The sequence below is a fragment of the Coregonus lavaretus genome (genome assembly GCF_964263955.1).
Source record: "Coregonus lavaretus genome assembly, chromosome: 28".
Lineage (NCBI taxonomy): Eukaryota > Metazoa > Chordata > Actinopteri > Salmoniformes > Salmonidae > Coregonus > Coregonus lavaretus.
This window is the reverse complement of record NC_140015.1, coordinates 15,725,360-15,748,030: the sequence shown is the minus strand read 5'-3', so window position 1 is coordinate 15,748,030 and position 22,671 is coordinate 15,725,360. Positions and strand designations below refer to the sequence as shown.

Genomic DNA, 22,671 nt, shown 5'->3' with positions numbered 1-22,671 from the left:
CTGGTTAAATAAAGGTGAAATAAAATAATAATAATAAAAAGACCTGTGTTGGAAACACAACCCATTTCCACATGAATAATAGCGCATTTGAGGTGGTTTCAGCTCTCGTTTGAGGAATGAATATTGACCCATAAAGTACTATGTTTAATACCCTGTAATGTGCCTGGTGTACCGTATCTTTATAATCTCATTGAGTCCATTTGTGAAGTTAGAGCAACTTCACCGTTTTTTCACACTTGTGTTCTGTAGAGCTGCAGCACATGCCTAATGACAGGAAGAGGTCTACACAATCCCAGATAGCCTACAAACATATTCTTATCCACCAAAGCTTTCATCAAGCACTTCCACCCTCGGTGAGGGGATTAGACTTTTTCTGACAACAAAACAACATTTATATAAATAGCATGAGAAAGTGAACACAGACGACTGGAAAGTGCCAGAAATCAACTGGAAAGAAACTTTAATAATACGTTGTAAGATTACATTTGTTCAAAGTTTAATCTGGATCAAAACCACTGAGTTACTGCACTTAAGCGAGACAGAACCAATTTTCTGGGATGTGGTCCTTGGATAAGTCTATCAGATCAATGTGCCTTTAAACATATCAATGCTCTGCTGACTTAGACATGAAAGGTGTAAAAGAAAAGCCTGTGTGTGTGTGTGCGTGAGTGCGTGAGTGCATATTGATGGGTGTTAAAGATAGAAATGTTCAGCTGGTTGCACTTCACTTGAACTTTGTTATCAGTAACATCAATGGCAACTTTCCCTTTCACATGGTCATCCATCTATCTCTGTGGAAATGGCTTTGCATTTTCAAACAGACTGTTTGAGAGACAAAGACTGGGTCTAAAGAGAACTGATGTCAGCATTGAACATGATGAAAACAAATATTAGGCTATCTACAGAGGGAGCGAGGAATGCAGAAAAATCGATAGCAAGATTGAACTCTGATACAGCCCTAAAACTGTGTTAGAAACAGCACACCCCTTTGGAGGGCAGGGCTGATTGTGTATAGGCTAGTACACATAAGTAACGTTGGTCTAAGCAATGTTTAACTACTGAAGAATTGAGACTTTAATGTCATACTCCAATTGTATATTTTTCTGTCATCATAATTAGGGTCCGGGATAAGGGATGACCCTGGCTTTCCTCTGACATCATCATTCAACTGGTGTACAGCATGGATTCTGTGCTGCCTGGTTCCACAGAACAGGTATTTGCATTAGGCCAATTTCTGAATTATTCCTTGTCTGTGATTTGACCTATTCAGACATGACTCCCTAGTGTCCCTAGTTCTCTAACACATTAGTGAGTGTGTCTCTCTATAACTCCTCAGAGGTTCCCTTCTCACTGACAGGACAAGCATGTTAAGTGATTCGCCAGCTCAGTGCATGCATATCAGATTCACTTCAGTACATTGGGCTAAAAGGGGCTAAAATGGTCTTACTGGTGCGCTAAACGAGTTTCCATTGCTCTGTGTAAGTCAGTCAATCCTCCGGTGTTAGTGAATAAGTGTTAGTGTTAAAAAGAAAAATAAGTGTTCATTTGTTGTATTTCCTCATGTCCTGGCTGAACTGGAAATGGTTTAGAGCAGTCCGACCCTTACTGGCCATAGGAACATGATACGTTTACTTGGTTGGCTGCCTCTCTTGGCTGGGTGCCAATCATAGAGGGATGCCACATGTAAACTAAGTGTTTGTGACATGAATCAGATAACCCTGTCACACAGACACCCTTGTCATTTTACAACTCACGTCAGCTTGGGTTGCAAGCCAAAGGGATACTCACTCCAGGAATATATCTCCAACTGTCAAAATCTATTATCAACATGTAGGAACAAGATTGATTCTGACGTAAGGTATGACACTGGTAACAAGCAATGGATTGAAATGGCTTAAGCTGAAGGACAGAAGACAAGCAAATGCAAGGACTGGTTTGAAATTGAATTTCCCTCTATCTTTTTAAATGTATACTGAATGGTAAGCAATCTTCCCCATAGAGAGCATTCCAAATGGCATCTAGGAGTGGCTCTTTATTGAGAAAAGAGAGGAAATAATGCCAACCATATCAGCATGCACACTCATTTACTTACTCATTCATTGAATAAACTGCTGGCCTTTTTTTTTTTTTTTTTTGGGGTAGATCAGCTTTAATATTGCAGATAGATTGTAACTTCCATCAATGTAATAGTCTGCATCACTTCCAATCCCCCATATGTTTTTTTTTTTTTAAACAGCTGGCCTTAATAATGGTCATACGTCCAGGTACACCCATCAGACACACTTCACTTGGTAGATAAAGAAGGATGAGCGATTTCTGAAATTGCTCTACACACCTTGGGATGCTTGAAATAGGCCTACCCATAATGCAAATGTCCTTCCAGAACTCTCTGAGATAACTCATCTGAATAAATGTATGACTGAACTGGAATTGATTCCTGTCCTATTGTATTCTGTTCTATTTCAATCTAAATATAGGGTGCAGACAACGTTTTATGAATCAGGTCTTCTCTCAGGTCTGGTTTGAATAAGAATAGTCCTCTTGCCTGTCCGGGTTGATGAGAAATCCAAGACGTTCAGGTCACTCGTAGTGATAACAGACTCGGAGAGAGCTAAAACCTGGAATTACTGAGCAAGAGCGGTAAATATGACCGGGCAACTTCAACCATAGGTATCTGAAAGTTGCCTGTGACCAAATTCAATTTCATGGAACACTTTTTCTCAATTGCCCTGCACACCCTACATTCAAAATATCACACATCTTTGAAGGGAAGTTGTTCCCTTAACCCTGTGTAATTTCAAAGTCTAAAGTAATTTCCAAACCTTCTTTCTCTTTACCTGTAATTCATTTCATTCTTTGAAGTGAAAAAATTACATATTTTCAGTGACTCACTCCTTTAACAAAAATGTGTGAAGAGACTTACAAACTGAGACAAGCATCTAAAGTGCACAAAAAATATAGACACACATTGAACATTCAAACTATAACCTAGTACCGTAACTATTATCAGAATAGTCTTTCAAAATTTGTTTGTCATTTATTCGATGACAGGAGAACAAATATTATTCAGATACTAAAAGAAACACTATATAGACGTAGGATCTTAATTTGAGCCAGTTTGCTACAGCAAAACATATATATAAAATGGAAGTAAAATAATCCTCCTGAGTTGAGGAGTATTTTGTCCGCTCTGCTGACCAGTATTTTTCTCCGCTCATACATGAGTAATAAAGGCCTAGATCACACATTTTGTGGAAATGTTTCCACATATAAACCTAAAATCATATAATTTTATTTTAAATTTTTTAATTTAACCAGGTAAGCCAGTTGAGAACAAGTTCTCATTTACAACTGCGACCTGGCCAAGATAAAGCAAAGCAGTGCGATAAAAACAACAACAGAGTTACATATGGGGTAAAACAAAACATAAAGTCAAAAATACCACAGAAAATATATATACAGTGTGTGCAAATGTAGCAAGTTATGGAGGTAAGGCAATAAATAGGCCATAGTGCAAAATAATTACAATTAGTATTAACACTGGAATGATAGATGTGCAAGAGACGATGTACAAATAGAGATACTGGGGTGCAAATGAGCAAAATAAATAACAATATGGGGATGAGGTAGTTGAGTGGGCTAATTTCAGAAGGGCTGTGTACAGGTGCAGTGATTGTTAAGGTGCTCTGACAACTGATGCTTAAAGTTAGTGAGGGAGATCAGAGTCTCCAGCTTCAGAGATTTTTGCAGTTCGTTCCAGTCATTGGCAGCAGAGAACTGGAAGGAATGGCGGCCAAAGGAGGTGTTGGCTTTGGGGATGACCAGTGAGATATACCTGCTGGAGCGCATACTACGGGTGGGTGTTGCTATGGTGACCAATGAGCTAAGATAAGGCGGAGATTTGCCTAGCAGTGATTTATAGATGGCCTGGAGCCAGTGGGTTTGGCGACGAATATGTAGTGAGGACCAGCCAACAAGAGCGTACAGGTCACAGTGGTGGGTAGTATATGGGGCTTTGGTGACAAAACGGATGGCACTGTGATAGACTACATCCAATTTGCTGAGTAGAGTGTTGGAGGCTATTTTGTAAAAAACATTGCCGAAGTCAAGGATCGGTAGGATAGTCAGTTTTACGAGGGCATGTTTGGCAGCATGAGTGAAGGAGGCTTTGTTGCGAAATAGGACGCCGATTCTAGATTTAACTTTGGATTGGAGAAGCATGGCCAGCCGTAGCAAAATGCTTGTTGAAATTCTCGATTATTGTAGATTTATCGGTGGTGATAGTTTCCTAGCCTCAGTACAGTGGGCAGCTGGGAGGGGGTGCTCTTATTCTCCATGGACTTTACAGTGTCCCAAAACTTTTTGGAGTTAGTGCTACAGGATGCACATTTATGTTTGAAAAAGCTAGCCTTTGCTTTCCTAACTGATTGTGTATATTGGTTCTTAACTTCCCTGAAAAGTTGCATATCATGGGGGCTATTCGATGCTAATGCAGTACACCACAGGATGTTTGTGTGCTGGTCAAGGGCAGTAAAGTCTGAGGAGAACCAGGGGCTATATCTGTTCTTAGTTCTGAATTTTTTGAATGGGGCATGCTTATATAAGATTGAGAGGAAAGCACTTTTAAAGAACATCCAGGCATCCTCTACTGACGGAATGATCAGCTAAACATTGTCATAAGGCCCATGCTTGAGTATTCATAAACAGATAGCAAAAGGCAAAGCATCAATATCTACGTAAAGCCTTAGTCACTGTAATCTTAAATCAGTATTGCATTGACTTACAGTGGCTTGCGAAAGTATTCACCCCCCTTGCCATTTTTCCTATTTTGTTGCCTTACAACCTGGCATTAAAATGAATTTTTGGGGGGTTTGTACCATTTGATTTACACAACATGCCTACCACTTCGAAGATGCAAAATATTTGTTATTTAGAAACAAACAAGAAATAAGACAAAAAAACTGAAAACTTGAGTGTGCATAACTATTCACCCCCCCCCCCCCCCAAAGTCAATACTTTGTAGAGCCACCTTTTGCAGCAATTACAGCTGCAAGTCTCTTCGGGTATGTCTCTATAAGCTTGGCACAACTAGCCACTGGGATTTTTCAAGGCAAAACTGCTCCAGCTCCTTCAAGTTGGATGGGTTCCGCTGGTGTACAGCAATCTTTAAGTCATACCACAGATTCTCAATTGGATTGAGGTCTGGGCTTTGACTAGGCCATTCCAATACATTTAAATGTTTACCCTTAAACCACTCAAGTGTTGCTTTAGCAGTATGCTTAGGGTCATTGTCCTGCTGGAAGGTGAACCTCCGTCCCAGTCTCAAATCTCTGGAAGACTGAAACAGGTTTCCCTCAATAATTTCCCTGTATTTAGTGCCATCCATCATTCCTTCAAATCTGACCAGTTTCCCAGTCCCTGCCGATGAAAAACATCCCCACAGCATGATGCTGCCACCACCATGCTTCACTGTGGGGATGGTGTTCTCGGGGTGATGAGAGGTGTTGGGTTTGCGCCAGACATAGCATTTTCCCTGATGGCCAAAAAGCTTAATTTTAGTCTCATCTGACCAGAGTACCTTCTTCCATATGTTTGGTGAGTCTACCACATGCCTTTTGGCGAACACCAAACCTGTTTGCTTATTGTTATTTTTAAGCAATGGCTTTTTTTCTGGCCACTCATCCATAAAGCCCAGCTCTGTGGAGTGTACGGCTTAAAGTGGTCCTATGGACAGATACTCCAATCTCCGCTGTGGAGCTTTGCAGCTCCTTCAGGGTGATCTTTGGTCTCTTTGTTGCCTCTCTGATTAATGCCCTACTTGCCTGGTCCGTGAGTGGCCCTCTCTTGGCAGGTTTGTTGTGGTGCCATATTCTTTACATTTTTTAATAACAGATTTAAAATGGTGCTCTGTGGGATGTTCAAACCCAACCCTAATCTGTACTTCTCCACAACTTTGTCCCTGACCTGTTTGGAGAGCTCCTTGGTCTTCATGGTGCCACTTGCTTGGTGGTGCCCCTTGCTTAATGGTGTTGCAGACTCTGGGGCCTTTCAGAACAGGTGTATATATACTGAGATCATGTGACAGATCATGTGACACTTAAATAAAGTCCACCTGTGTGCAATCTAACTAATTATGTGACTTCTGAAGGTAATTAGAGGCTTCATAGCAAATGGGGTGAATACATACAGTTGAAGTCGGAAGTTTACATACACTTAGGTTGGAGTCATTAAAACTTGTTTTTCAACCACTCCACAAATGTCTTGTTAACAAACTACAGTTTTGGCAAGTCAGTTAGGACATCTACTTTGTGCATGACAAGTAATATTTCCAACAATTGTTTACAGATTATTTCACTTATAATTCACTGTATCACAATTCCAGTGGGTCAGAAGTTTACATACACTAAGTTGACTGTGCCTTTAAACAGCTTGGAAAATTCCAGAAAATGATGTCATGGCTTTAGAAGCTTCTGATAGGCTAATTGACATAATTTGAGTCAATTGGAGGTGTACCTTTGGATGTATTTCAAGGCCTACCTTCAAACTCAGTGCCTCTTTGCTTGACATCATGGGAAAATCAAAAGAAATCAGCCAAGACCTCAAAAAAAATATTATAGACCTCCACAAGTCTGGTTCATCCTTGGGAGCAATTTCCAAACGCCTGAAGGTACCACGTTCATTTGTACAAACAATAGTACGCAAGTATAAACACCATGGGACCACTCAGCCGTCATACCGCTCAGGAAGGAGACGCGTTCTGTCTCCTAGAGATGAACGTACTTTGGTGCGAAAAGTGCAAATCAATCCCAGAACAACAGCAAATGACCTTGTGAAGATGCTGGAGGAAACAGGTACAAAAGTATCTATATCCATAGTAAAACAAGTCCTATATCGACATAACCTGAAAGGCCACTCAGCAAGGAAGAAGCCACTGCTCCAAAACCGCCATAAAAAAGCCAGACTACGGTGTGCAACTGCACATGGGGACAAAGATCGTACCTTTTGGAGAAATGTCCTCTGGTCCGATGAAACACAAATAGAACTGTTTGGCCATAATGACCATCATTATGTTTGGAGGAAAAAAGGGGGTAGCTTGAAAGACAAAGAACACCATCCCAACCGTGAAGCACGGGGGTGGCAGCATCATGCTGTGGGGGTGCTTTGCTGCAGGAGGGATTGGTGCACTCCACAAAATAGATGGCATCATGAGGAAGGAAAATGATGTGGATATATTGAAGCAACAGCTCAAGACATCAGTCAGGAAGTTAAACTTGGTCGCAAATGTGTCTTCCAAATGGACAATGACCCCAAGCATACTTCCAAAGTTGTGGCAAAATGGCTTAAGGACAACAAAGTAAAGGTATTGGAGTGGCCATCACAAAGCCCTGACCTCAATCCTATAGAAAATGTGTGGGCAGAACTGAAAAAGCATGTGCGAGCAAGGAGGCCTACAAACCTGACTCAGTTACACCAGCTCTTTCAGGAGGAATGGGCCAAAATTCACCCAACTTATTGTGGGAAGCTTGTGGAAGGCTACCCGAAATGTTTGACTCAAGTTAAACAATTTAAAGGCAATGCTACCAAATACTAATTGAGTGTATGTAAACTTCTGACCCACTGGGAATGTGATGAAAGAAATAAAAGCTGAAATAAATCATTCTCTCTACTATTATTCTGACATTTCACATTCTTAAAATAAAGTGGTGATCCTAACTGACCTAAGACAGGGAATTTTTACTAGGATTAAATGTCAGGAATTGTGAAAAACTGAGTTTAAATGTATTTGGCTAAGGTGTATGTAAACTTCCGACTTCAACTGTATGCACGCACCACTTTTCCGATATTTATTTTTTATAATATTTTGAAACAAGTTATTTTTTTCATTTCACTTCACCAATTTGGACTATTTTGTGTATGTCCATTATATGAAATCCAAATAAAAATCAAATTTAAATTACAGGTTTTAATGCAACAAAATATGAAAAACGCCAAGGGGGATGAATACTTTTGCAAGGCACTGTCCAAATGTAGGGTATAGGCTAATCATTACTGATGTAAACCATATCACTTGTGTCCATAACAACATCTGCATAATGTATTATTATCTTCTAACAACTGCCCACTGCACTGAAATAGTCCTCTACTGTAAAATTGAATGAAACTACTGGCCCTGTTAGGTATGGAAGCCCCATCCTGCAAAGCAGATACTCCACTGGGGATAGAGTACAGTACAGTACAGTACATCACAGCCCTACTGCGATACCAGCCTGAGGGTGGAACAGGGGGAAGAGAGCTACTCTCTCTGTGTATCAGTCTCATCTCAAGGGTGTTACACCAAAAAGTAGCACCACAGGAAACAGTGAACCAGTGTCTGTCAAGTCAGATGTGGAGAGCAGAACAAAGTTCCACCACTGAATGGACCATGATGAGGCTTGGAGCCTCTGGGCAGGTACACATTTTTATCTTCCTGCTGCGGAAGCAAGCGCTGAAATAGTTTATGTTTGACACAAGTCAGATCAGAGTCTGTGCCTTCTTTTACAGCTTTTCTTTAAGGATGTACAGGTGTTGACATAATTCCAAGGTACTTCCAGATCAGAAAGAGAGCTGCAAATATGATGCTCTATTCCAGGCGGTGCCCATACTGGTTTATTATGTCATATCTGCTTATTATTGACATTAACACATTACTTTTTATCCTGGTCAATTGCATTATGTAGTCTATGCTTTGAAACATAACACAGAAGTAATAAATATTTAATCAGGCGTTTCTACTTTCCCATGCTGCAAATTAAATCAATCCCTGTACTGCCCGTCTCCTGGGGTCTGAGAGCAAGAAGAGATGTCAGGGATGTATCCTCTCCCAAACGGCTAATTGGCCGATTCGATGGGCCTAATTGGGTCATCAGCTGCGTTGATTTGCTGTGGTTACAACGATCAGCGCCAATAAGGGCACAACGATCTGAATGGCTGAGTTCCGGTGCCTTCCAGATGTCAAGACAAAGCCAACGCACATCTCTCATTTCCTGGAGCTCTCCTCTCCAGGACTGGAAGGGGGCTGAGAAGGGGTATTTATAGGTGGGTGACAGCGCTGCAAGGGCAGCGGGAGGGAAGGGAGGGGGTCTTTAACTGTCAGCAGGACTGAGGTGGTACTGTATGCCAGGGTTTAGATCAGCTCTCCTTAACACGATATTGGAGCGAGAGTCACTTAGATGGTATTCTAATTTAAAATAAGAAACATAAAGATGCCCCCTATACCTCCTAACAGTGGATGGCAATGTTGGCCTGGTGGTGGTGTTGCGTGACAAAAGAGAGAGAAATGGTTAAATGGGCTTTGAGGGCATTCAAAGTCAACACTGACAGAATGAGAGGAGACTCTCAGAACAAGAAAAGTCCCCCCCCCCCCCATGGTTTTACATTGGTCTTGCTGTCTGTATAGGACTCCTCATTTCTCAGAGCACTGTGTATGTTGTAACTGTTTGTTATTTCCTATTACTCATTATTTTAAGTTATTTATAGAAAAATTGACATAGGGGAGATTGGGGTAAGTTTAGCCATTTTTTACATTTAGCATCACTCAGTCAAGGGAAATATAGTGCTCTTTCTAACAAAGATATCTACATATATTTCAGGATGTTGTGTATCCCAGGAAATAATCAGAATTAATGTAAACATTACAGTTTTAAAAACATAGCTTGTCCTAAAACAGTGGTCTCTTGGCAAAACCTACCCCAGGTATAGGGTAAGTTGAGCCATGGGACAGGGTAAGTTAAGCCGCCTACACATTTCTGTACTGAATGAAATATTACCACTACCTTTTTAAACCATGTCTATCTTTATTTCCCAAACACAATTCAACACAATAACAATTGCTAATTCGTATTTTAATCATTTTATGCATATTTTAATACAGGCTTAACACCTAACAAACACTTTGTACTTTTTTTTAACACTTAACATAGGCCATGCCCTGTTGTTACCTCATATCCCAGCGATAATGCCTTGCATTACGCCTGGGAAGAAAACACTTCAATTTGCTCAACTTCCCATTGGCTCAACCATTGGCTAAATTTACCCCATGGCCATTGGCTCAACTTAGCCCAAGGCAAACATTTTGACTACCGGTATATTAACCCACACAGCTAAAAGGATGCACTTTCATGCTAGGTTTAGGACCTCATATTGAAGCTTATAGAGACCCCAACTGATGTATAGAACAATCTTTAAAGTATCTACTTTGGTTTAGATACAAGCATCATGAAACCTCTAACACAATCCATTCATTTGACTTGGTGAAAATCAGTTTTTTGGACCTAGCTTGCTTACCACTTTTTCCATGTGGTTTCTTCCTTCACAGACTCCATTAAATTATGACCTCTTCCTAAAGATTTGGTCAAATGATTCATTTTGTGTATGGTTTTGTGTATGGTTTTCTACAAACAAGGGAGGCTCAACTTATTATTATATTATTAACTTACCCCTTCGGCTCAACTTATCCCACTCTCTGCTACTTAAACTTTGGACCTAATGTCTTACTATCCTTTACGAAGTAAATAGACCACACGACGGCGTTTGAACAAAGCAGGAGCAACGAGCAAGCACTAAACTCAAAAGAGTGCAAAAGAAAGAACAAACTAAAAATGTATTATATATAGGCCTATTTATATCCCAAGCTATTCCTTGTTGAATGCCATGACATGACTCTTCCGATTCTTCTGTCTTCTACAAAGGCTTCATTCTACTGGTGAAGCTACACTGTTTTCTTCACACTTTTATGACAACGCAAGGACAGAAGAAAACAATTAAATTAAATCCAACCACAGCAATAACAGTGGCAAGGAAAGAAAACAGGTCTTCTTTGTATCTTAGGGGGAAGGATGCTTTCTATGTGGTGGGCATCCTTTAGGTCGCTGATGTGGAAGCGAGAGAGTGTTTCCCTAGGGCTCTCTCCTAGCTGTGACTGTCCCCAGGGCTGGGCACAACTGCTGTGCTGCGTCCCCCATGCTCATAGCAGATCATGCAACAAATGAGTCCAACAGGAGGGTCTGACAGCATGTACTGTATGCCCCAAAGGCCCACTGCACCAAATACAGAAGGTGGGAAGTTATATAGTCTGTGGTGTTATTGCTCTGTCAGGCTGTTTTCAGCCTATAAAACACTTCATTCCAAGGTTCTGTTTAACACATGCAGCTGTTAGGTTTTATGTGGATGCTTAGTGTTTACAGGGGACAGTGGTACAGCTCTGGAATCTGGTAATGGGGAAGGGCTGACTAGGGTTATCAGACTGAGTAAAAGCTCTAGACAACATGCTCTTAATGGATCCCCCAAGCACTGGCTGCTTATTACATGGTTATTTAATGGCTGACAATAGGGCAAGTGGCTGTCATGGGTCCCACAGAAGAATCGTAGCTCATTACGTATGGAAATACACACAATCCAGGGTTTCATTAGACCTGCCAACAGCAACAGTGTCCATGGGGCTCTGTCTGCTCCATCAGTCTCTTAAAAACTCTTGAGCATTTAAGTGGCCACTCCTGTTAGTTTGGAAATGTGAATGCCCCCTCCTTTGTCATTATAGGCAGTATGCAAATTCATACTGTAGGCTATTATGTGCACTCATTTGGCCTCATATGAAAAACCTACTGGGGACTCAATATTGCTGTGACAAATTAATCTCATCAAGAAGCAAAATACTGTAATACAAAAGGATCTGAAAACAGAGAGAGACTGAAAGGGAAGTATAACACTCCATGTTGCAGTTAAATCTGTAACACCAGGGGCTTGTGTTTAGAACACTGAAGTCTATCATACAGTGGGGAAAAAAAGTATTTAGTCAACCACCAATTGTGCAAGTTCTCCCACTTAAAAAGATGAGAGAGGCCTGTAATTTTCATCATAGGTACACGTCAACTATGACAGACAAATTGAGAAAAAAAAATCCAGAAAATCACATTGTAGGATTTTTAATGAATTTATTTGCAAATTATGGTGGAAAATAAGTATTTGGTCACCTACAAACAAGCAAGATTTCTGGCTCTCACAGACCTGTAACTTCTTCTTTAAGAGGCTCCTCTGTCCTCCACTCGTTACCTGTATTAATGGCACCTGTTTGAACTTGTTATCAGTATAAAAGACACCTGTCCACAACCTCAAACAGTCACACTCCAAACTCCACTATGGCCAAGACCAAAGAGCTGTCAAAGGACACCAGAAACAAAATTGTAGACCTGCACCAGGCTGGGAAGACTGAATCTGCAATAGGTAAGCAGCTTGGTTTGAAGAAATCAACTGTGGGAGCAATTATTAGGAAATGGAAGACATACAAGAACACTGATAATCTCCCTCGATCTGGGGCTCCACGCAAGATCTCACCCCGTGGGGTCAAAATGATCACAAGGACGGTGAGCAAAAATCCCAGAACCACACGGGGGGACCTAGTGAATGTCCTGCACTGAGCTGGGACCAAAGTAACAAAGCCTACCATCAGTAACACACTACGCCGCCAGGGACTCAAATCCTGCAGGGGGACCTGCTTAAGCCAGTACATGTCCAGGCCCGTCTGAAGTTTGCTAGAGTGCATTTGGATGATCCAGAAGAGGATTGGGAGAATGTCATATGGTCAGATGAAACCAAAATAGAACTTTTTGGTAAAAACTCAACTCGTCGTGTTTGGATGACAAAGAATGCTGAGTTGCATCCAAAGAACACCATACCTACTGTGAAGCATGGGGGTGGAAACATCATGCTTTGGGGCTGTTTTTCTGCAAAGGGACCAGGACGACTGATCCGTGTAAAGGAAAGAATGAATGGGGCCATGCATCGTGAGATTTTGAGTGAAAACCTCCTTCCATCAGCAAGGGCATTGAAGATGAAACGTGGCTGGGTCTTTCAGCATGACAATGATCCCAAACACACCGCCCGGGCAACGAAGGAGTGGCTTCGTAAGAAGCATTTCAAGGTCCTGGAGTGGCCTAGCCAGTCTCCAGATCTCAACCCCATAGAAAATCTTTGGAGGGAGTTGAAAGTCTGTGTTGCCCAGCGACAGCCCCAAAACATCACTGCTCTAGATGAGATCTGCATGGAGGAATGGGCCAAAATACCAGCAACAGTGTGTGAAAACCTTGTGAAGACTTACAGAAAACGTTTGACCTGTGTCATTGCCAACAAAGGGTATATAACAAAGTATTGAGAAACTTTGGTTATTGACCAAATACTTATTTTGCACCATAATTTGCAAATAAATCCATTAAAAATCCTACAATGTGATTTTCTGGATATTTTTTTCTCATTTTGTCTGTCATAGTTGACGTGTACCTATGATGAAAATTACAGGCCTCTCTCATCTTTTTAAGTGGGAGAACGTGCACAATTGGTGGCTGACTAAATACTTTTTTCCCCCACTGTATGTTGTAAGCAGAGGCTGGATGCCAATCAACTAAATGGCGACTGGTTGTATCTATGAGGGTGCACCTCAAGCATGTCTACTTAATGAAGTGTGAAAGTATGTAAATGAGTGTAAAATGGGGAAATGTCTCAGTCTATATGAAGTTTGGCAAATTCACTCTTCAGCATATGACATTTTCCTAATAATTATTTATCATTGTCCTGTACAGCATACTGATCAGGTAATTATGTGGTATGTATCTGGTCCTCTGTAACTCAGTTGGTAGAGCATGGCGCTTGCAACATCAGAATTTTGGGTTTGATTCCCAGGACCACCTATATGTAAAATGTATGTACGCATGACTGTTAGTCCCTTTTGGATAAAAGTGGCTGCTAAATTGCATAGTATGATATATTATTTATCGTATTATTATATATTATTATATTAAATGGGAGATGGCTCTCGTGGACAATGGAACAAAAAGTTGCTCTAATGAAAAAGATTATTCCATTAACTGCAGCACCATGACAGAGGTAAGATAAGAACACTGTTATTAGAGGCTAGATTCTCGCAAAACGAATGACTCTTTAATAGACTTTTATCAAAGGCCAAAGAGGGGTTCCTTCTATTTATTTGGACTGCTTCATGTACAAGTGGGTAACCTGTACGAGTGTTAAATGTGGGGTTTTGGCATATCCCAACTCCCCCTGAGACACATACCTTGCTTGCCAACCCATGTACCATACCCATCAGGGCTATAAAATATGTCCATTCAACATAGAACACAGCTTGTCCAGAATTACTCATGGCCTATGAGCATAAGACACTATTGAATAAAAGGACATAAATTGGTCTTGCAATTTTACAGTCTAATTGGTCTGCTTATCTAAGCATAACATTTTGTGTTTTATGCATCCAACAGGCAGAGAGCAACGAAGCCTCCTGTATTCAACAGACATTCTGGGTATTGATGAGTAGAGGTACAGTATGAGTAATCGTGGGCATGTCCTGACTAGTAGGTCTGGAGGGATTCAGATATGAGGCTTAAAGATCAAATCAGCTGCTAATGTGCTAATGAACATTTCAATCAGTCTAGCCTACTTATAAAAACACATTTTAATATCAACCCTCAATGCTTTGTACAGATAGGCCTATCTACCATCAGCCATTGGGTGAGTTTGCATTGTGTGGACTCCAGAGTTTTTTTTATCAAGGTTGACTGAATGCCTAGGAAACAGAGGGTTTGAAACCTTATATCGATCAATCAATCAAATGTATTTATAAAGCCATTTTTACATCAGCAGATATCACAAAGTGCTATACAGAAACCCAGCCTAAAACCCCAAACAGCAAGCAATGCAGGGGTAGAAGCATGGTGGTTACAGAGCATGACAAGGCTTGAAAATCATCCAGGGATATGAAATTGTATGTGAGAAATGTATTCGCTAAGGCTTACATGGATTCAAGGTGGGCTACATTTTACCAATTCAATTCCCAAATGAATAGGGTTCCTAATTGAATAGGGTTGTGTGGATCTCCTTTCTAGTCTGACCAGCAATCAGCTTGGCGTGGTACTAACAAAGGGAAATCATGAAAGAGAGAGCATACATAGAGTGACAATCATTCTCATCACACCATGATCTACCTCCCAAGAGGTGTATGAGGCTGAATGGCATGATTTCAGTCACTAATGTTTCAAATGTTTCAAATGGATTTGGCTCACACAGTTGGACATTTCAGAGCTCTTGAATGGATAGGTATCTGTCAGACGTTTTCATACTGCAAACCGGGAGTCAATTTTATTGTGTATCACGAAGGAAGGCCTCTGTTCTTATTAACTGTAAAAATTGCCTCCATCCAGTTACAGTGAGGGAAAAAAGTATTTGATCCCCTGCTGATTTTGTACGTTTGCCCACTGACAAAGACATGATCAGTCTATAATTTTAATGGTAGGTTTATTTGAAAAACGCATGTTAAAAATGTTATAAATTGATTTGCATTTTAATGAGGGAAATAAGTATTTGACCCCTCTGCAAAACATGACTTAGTACTTGGTGGCAAAACCCTTGTTGGCAATCACAGAGGTCAGACGTTTCTTGTAGTTGGCCACCAGGTTTGCACACATCTCAGGAGGGATTTTGTTCCACTCCTCTTTGCAGATCTTCTCCAAGTCATTAAGGTTTCGAGGCTGACGTTTGGCAACTCGAACCTTCAGCTCCCTCCACATATTTTCTATGGGATTAAGGTATGGAGACTGGCTAGGCCACTCCAGGACCTTAATGTGCTTCTTCTTGAGCCACTCCTTTGTTGCCTTGGCCGTGTGTTTTGGGTCATTGTCATGATGTAATACCCATCCACGACCCATTTTCAATGCCCTGGCTGAGGGAAGGAGGATCTCACCCAAGATTTGACGGTACATGGCCCCGTCCATCGTCCCTTTGATGCGGTGAAGTTGTCCTGTCCCCTTAGCAGAAAAACACTAAGGGGACAGGACATAGGCAGCATTCCTCCTCCTCCAAACACCGCGAGTTGAGTTGATGCCAAAGAGCTCAATTTTGGTCTCATCTGACCACAACACTTTCACCCAGTTCTCCTCTGAATCATTCAGATGTTCATTGGCAAACTTCAGACGGCCCTGTATATGTGCTTTCATGAGCAGGGGGACCTTGCGGGCGCTGCAGGATTTCAGTCCTTCACGGCGTAGTGTGTTACGAATTGTTTTCTTGGTGACTATGGTCCCAGCTGCCTTGAGATCATTGACAAGATCCTCCCGTGTAGTTCTGGGCTGATTCCTCACCGTTCTCATGATCATTGGAACTCCATGAGATGAGATCTTGCATGGAGCCCCAGGCCGAGGGAGATTTACAGTTATTTTGTGTTTCTTCCATTTGCGAATAATCGCACCACCTGTTGTCACCTTCTCACCAAGCTGCTTGGCGATGGTCTTGTAGCCCATTCCAGCCTTGTGTAGGTCTACAATCTTGTCCCTGACATCCTTGGAGAGCTCTTTGGTCTTGGCCATGGTGGAGAGTTTGGAATCTGAGTGATTGATTGCTTCTGTGGACAGGTGTCTTTTATACAGGTAACAAGCTGCGATTAGGAGCACTCCCTTTAAGAGTGTGCTCCTAATCTCAGCTCTTTACCTGTATAAAAGACACTTGGGAGCCAGAAATCATTCTGATTAAGAGGGGGGTCAAATACTATTTCCCTCATTAAAATGAAAATCAATTTATAACATTTTTGTTATATATTGGATTCTTTTGTTGTTATTCTGTCTCTCACTGTTCAAATAAACCTACCATTAAAATTATAGACTGATCATGTCTTTGTCAGTGGGCAAACGTACAAAATCAGCAGGGGATCAAATACTTTTTTCCCTCACTGTATAGGCTACTGTAGGCTATATCATAGAAATCAAAAGCTTTTTCCATGTAAAAATCTTATGTGATTTGCTCCACTGGTTTTGTTGGTAGGCCTACATTATGCTCCAATAGCCACAATAGCCTATTGTCTACCGTCTAAAACTGTAAGGGTACAGCCTCAGTGTTCACTATAAACGCGCGCCGGAAATTGCACAAAATTCAAGTTTTCGCTCACAAGAACTGAAATTTGCTCAGTGCCCCAAAACATTAGAGGGAACATTGGTGCCAATAAGTCCATTCGTTTGAAATTGAGGCCTGCAGGTCTCATCTAATGCCTATAGGCATAGTGGGATGTACCCAACAGATGGCGTGTGATATGGACTCATCTCAACAGCAGACCAGTGGTTCAAAGTAATGTTTACTGATTCATGTGTTTAAAATCATACAGGTTAGTTCATTCCTACAAAGTATTTTCTGTGCTACAGCTTCATTATGCTTTACCCTTGCTTCAGATGGGGATCATGGCCCTTTATGACAGTTTCTCTCCATTTTGAGACAGGTTGGGTCATCATTTTCAATTTTACAGGAACATCCTTTTCAAGTGAATAATCTTACATCTTCAGGGAAGATTACTCTTATCTTGAGGGCAGAAGATTCTTGTCTTTGGAGAATAATATTTAATCTCTCGAGGGGATTATTTCATGTTCTGCGTCGATTGAAATACTTTTTTGTAACAAGATAATACAACCTGGAGCATTTCAATTTTGGAGAATCTCTTATAAAATGGGTCAAAATCATGTATAGTAACCCTAGGTGTAAAATAGTAAATAATGGCTATTTCTCCGAAAGTTTTAAACTGTCAAGAGGAGTGAAACAAGGTTGTCCACTATCGGCATATCTATTTATTGTGGCCATCGAGATGTTAGCTATTAAAATCAGATCCAATAATAATATCAGAGGATTAGAAATACAGGGCTTAAAAACAAAGGTGTCATTGTACGCAGATGATTCATGTTTTCTTTTAGATCCACAACTAGAATCCTTCCACAGCCTCATAGAGGATCTAGATACATTTTCTAACCTCTCTGGATTAAAACCAAATTATGACAAATGTACTATATTACGTATTGGATCACTAAAAAATACAATTTTTACATTACCATGTAGTTTACCAATAAAATGGTCTGATGGTGATGTGGATATACTCGGAATACATATCCCAAAGGAAATAAATGATCTCACTTCAATAAATTTTAATAGAAAGTTAGCAAAAATAGATAAGATCTTACTACCATGGAAAGGAAAATACCTGTCAATTTGTGGAAAAATCACCCTGATTAACTCTTTAGTATTATCCCAGTTTACCTATTTGCTTATGGTCTTGCCTACGCCTAGCAAACAGTTTTTTAAATTATATGAGAAAAAAATATTCAATTTTATTTGGAACGGCAAGCCAGACAAAATTAAAAGAGCATATTTATATAATGAATATGAATTCGGAGGACAGAAATTATTAAATATTAAAGCATTAGACCTATCACTAAAATCTTCAGTCATCCAAAAGTTATACTTAAATCCGAACTGGTTCTCAAGCAAATTAGTAAGATTGTCTCACCCACTGTTCAAGAAAGGCCTTTTTCCCTTTATTCAGATTACAACCTCTCACTTTCAGTTATTTGAAAAGGAAATAATCTCCCAAATGTCACTATTTCTAAAACAAGCCATAGAAAGTTGGTTGCAATTTCAATTTAATCCTCCAGAAACGACAGAACAAATAATGCAACAAATATTGTGGTTAAATTCAAATATACTAATTGACAAAAAACCTTTATTTTTTGACAGAATGTTTAAAAAAGGTATAATCTTCGTAAATGATATCATCGGTAGGACTGGTGGAGTTATGTCGCACATGCAGCTAACAAAAACATATGGAAATGTCTGCTCTACCCAAAATTACAACCAAATAATTGCAGCCTTACCGCAAAAGTGGAAGAGGAAAGTTGAAGGGGGAGAAAAGTAAGGAACTTGTCTGTCGGCCTTGCATTAAAGAACATAATTGGTTAAGGAAAACTGTGATAAATAAAAAAGTATATCAGTTTCACTTAAGGACCAAAGGATTGACAGCCGTCCCATAAAGATTGCAAAATAGTTGGGAAGAGATCTTTGACGTACCGATCCCATGGCATAGTGTTTATGAACTGACACGCAAAACGACACCGGATTCAAAAATTAGAATCTTTCAATTTAAATTATTATATAAAATTCTTGCTACCAATAGAATGTTATTTATATGGGGGATACAATCTTCCCAGCTCTGCAGATTTTGCTGTGAAGAGACAGAATCATTAGATCATTTGTTTTGGTTCTGTCCATTTGTAGCTTGTTTTTGGACACAGGTCCAGGAATGGCTAAAGGATTGCAATATTTACCTGGAACTAACCTTGCAGATAGCATTACTGGGTGATCTGAAAAGTCATAGTCAATCAATCAATAATATAATAATACTTTTAGCAAAAATGTTTATTTTTAATTCACAATCTGTAGAAGCAATGAGAATAGAAAGGTTCAGAACTTTTGTAAAACATCACAGTACGGTTGAAATATATATGGCAAATAGAAATCCTATATGGATGGTGTTAAGAGATAGATGGGAGGTATTGAATAGAGTTGAAGGATGGGACTAATAACAAATAACAACAAATAATAACAAAGATAGCTAATAATGTAAGCATACTGTGTCCATAATAAGTATATAGGTTGTATGTTGGGAGCTTTTGGGAAAGAGCACAGTTAGAAAGATATGGCATTTAGAAGCAAACCGGATGGACATCATGAAAATGATCGGAGAGGTTGAGAGTAGAAGAAGTTCAGGAGCAAAAAAAAAATATAAAAAAAATAATATATATATATATATAGAATTATTGTAAAATTAACTCTGTCCATAAGGTGTAGATAGTAAGTATAGACCGGAAGTAGAGGCCTGGGCGTTGTTGTTCACTAATTTACTCCAAGTAGGGAAAGGATGGTGGGGTTGAAAAGTAATAAAGGGGAATATATATATAAAAAATAAAAAATAAACATGGGGGATTGGAAGTGATGCAGACAATTACATTGATAGAAGATACAATCTATCTACAATATTAAGCTGATCCATTCCCCCCGGAAAAAAAATAAATAAAAAAATTAAAAATAAAAAAGATAATAAAATGAATCCCTGAAATAATGAAAAAGTTGCATGGTTATTTCATATTCCCTTGAGATAAACTCTTCTTAGCCTATGTCTCCCACGGCTCCACACAAAGTCGCTAGCCTAACTTTCATTCAGTACTGTTCTATCACTGTGAAATAGAAATAAGCTTGTTCCACTTCACCTGTGTAGTTGTAGGCAACAACCTACTGCAAACCAACTTTTTACGACACATTCCTTGACTTCAGCCCCTCTACATACATAGCCTGTATAAATAAATTACTTGTTTAAGCTTCCATGCCCCCTCTCACTAGTCAGTGGATTGGGTTTGATGTCATCTCTTGCAATATTCATGCAAAAGTACCCGGAGGAATGGCAATGTTCTTTTATGAAATTATACCTATTATCTGCTCCCTATATCTGGAGAATCCAATATGCCAGCAGCATATGTAATCCCAGGGAAGACGACATGCTAGATTTCATACAATATGGCTGTCGCATGTGATCTTAAGGAACTTGTGCCATTAGGCTACCTTAGACAGCCCTGCACTATAGAAAAAACACATCTAATGTCTTTAGCCTACAATCTGTATAAGAAGGCAGCTGTGAAAAAGAAGTGAGTGCAACTGGCCAAAATATTATTTTTCCTAGTATCGTGAAATATAACATAGCGATGCACCATAATCAGCAATCAAAACAGTGTCAGCCTGCACGATTACACAACAGTTAGCCTAACGGAGGTAGGCAGTATTCTCTACTGTTGGGATAGAATTTGGAAGGCAGTAGAGAACTTGCCCCTCTGGGCGTTCATTCTCTGACAGACAGTCACGAGCAGCAGACAGGAGAAGCAGAAGAAGGAACAACACAAAGAGAAGGAAGATGATGTATTGTAGCTATCAGCATGGATCCTCCAACACACACTTACACCATGCCCTTCAGGCCTGTTCACCACTGCTGAGGAAGTTCTAAAGTTTTCCACCGCTAGTTATGTGACTGAGGAGTTGATCTATTCCTCCTGTATATAAACACTGAATCCCGGCAGAGCCCAAGACACTGCTCTACGTTCACTGCCACTGCAGCTGGGGCTCTGTCACTCACTATGTAGCCTCCTGTTCCCCTGGTGCTGACAGACCTGGGAAGGGAACCTTTGTGTCTGGTTGAGTGCAGGGGAGTGAGCCAATCAGAGGTGTTTGTCTGGGGAGCAGGAATTGTTAAAGACTTACTATGGCAGATTTCCCTCCGGTACAGGGATCTACACTCCTTCATGAGACCTATTCCCTTAATTTCTTAAAAAGAGGATAAGTAAATAAGCTGGTATATATTTTTGCGAATGCTCATTAATCATTCTAACAGCATAAAACTCAACAATGTTCTTCCATATTATTCTAATTTGACACCACACTGTAGCAAACAAGGGCCTCCTCTGCTAGAGCAGAAATGGAAGCTCTGAATCAAACTTGAATGAAATATTGCCATGACAGAGTGTATGTGGTAAGATGGCTAACTTTTTGGACTAATTCAAAGGAAAACAATATCTCAAAACACGTAAACATCTGCAAACAGATTGGGATAACTGGATTGTATGCTGAAGGGTATTTTCTTTCAGAGAAAGTGAGCTTTTGAATTCCTTCAACATGTCTCATATGCCTCGATAACAGAGCAGCAGTGTTCTCTAGTGGTGAAAGAAGTGAATAGCATCACCAATTATAAACATTAAACACACTGCTTAAATATTAGGGATGCTTTATCTTTCTAGCACCTTCAGGCAAGTCTCATGTTGTTCACTATCATGAAACAGTGACATCATGTAAACGAGAAACTTGGTGAGCTAAACGCAGAACTAAGCCTAAGGTGACAGTTCTGTGTCAACATTATGACATTGTGTCTTAAAACCCTGCTATACCTACTTAAGTCTAGGTTTAGGATATAATTTAACAACTAAAACGTTCAGTGTGACAAAACAATGTAATTTAATGCCTGCCAGTATTAGAGAAGGCATTACACAACATACCCATGTCTATTCTTAACCGCCAGTCTGTCCAGGATTGTCGAGCCAATTGTCACGTTTTCTGTTAGATTTTTCTGAATTTGGTCGTCCTTAGGCACATGTCCGGTTCTGGGTAGTCCAGTAAGTTCACGAAACCCAGCTACATCAGAGTCTGTTTGCTGGTCAATTGGTCAGATACCAAAACAAACCCCCAGATTTGCTGTGAGATAAGAAACAGCTACATTTCCCTATACCTGGGATAATGATTGGCTAAGGTGCACTGATATCAAGACAAAATTCAGACAAAAAAATATCTAACAACTCTAATACTGAGCTTTTACGCACAATGTAAGTACAAAGTTGAATCTCTTTTTGTAATACATTTCAAAATGCCATTGTTACTTTTCAGCCAGCACAGGTTCATTGCACCAGGTTTGTCTTATCTCTCAGCCATGCTGTCTGTATCAGTCAGAATCTACAGTAAATGTACTCAGAGACAGGACCCTGGCTTTAGTAAACAGCAAAGGCTACTTGAAAGTCAGACCACCAGACCATATGTACAGTATATACATATAATATGAATTTTTAGGGGTATTAATGATGTTATGTACTATGACAAATCTGAGTTTAAAACTAAGAACCAATAGAGAGATAAGATAAATGCTGTCCAATTTTGGTCTGTTTGTCTTCCTTTATTATGTAAGGGGTAACTGAGGTCATTGGAAAAAATACATGTTGATTATTAAATTCTTGA

General features: G+C 40.0%; 1 long non-coding RNA gene across 1 annotated transcript in view; it reads right to left on the bottom strand.

The window, feature by feature from the left end:
- LOC311103315 overlaps positions 1–22,252 on the bottom strand; it is a 32,538-nt gene extending 10,286 nt beyond the window's left edge. Inside the window, exon 1 of the long non-coding RNA XR_014610076.1 lies at positions 21,942–22,252. This is a non-coding gene — a long non-coding RNA (uncharacterized lncRNA). The remainder of the gene's footprint in view (positions 1–21,941) is intronic.
- Positions 22,253–22,671: the final 419 nt, after the last annotated feature.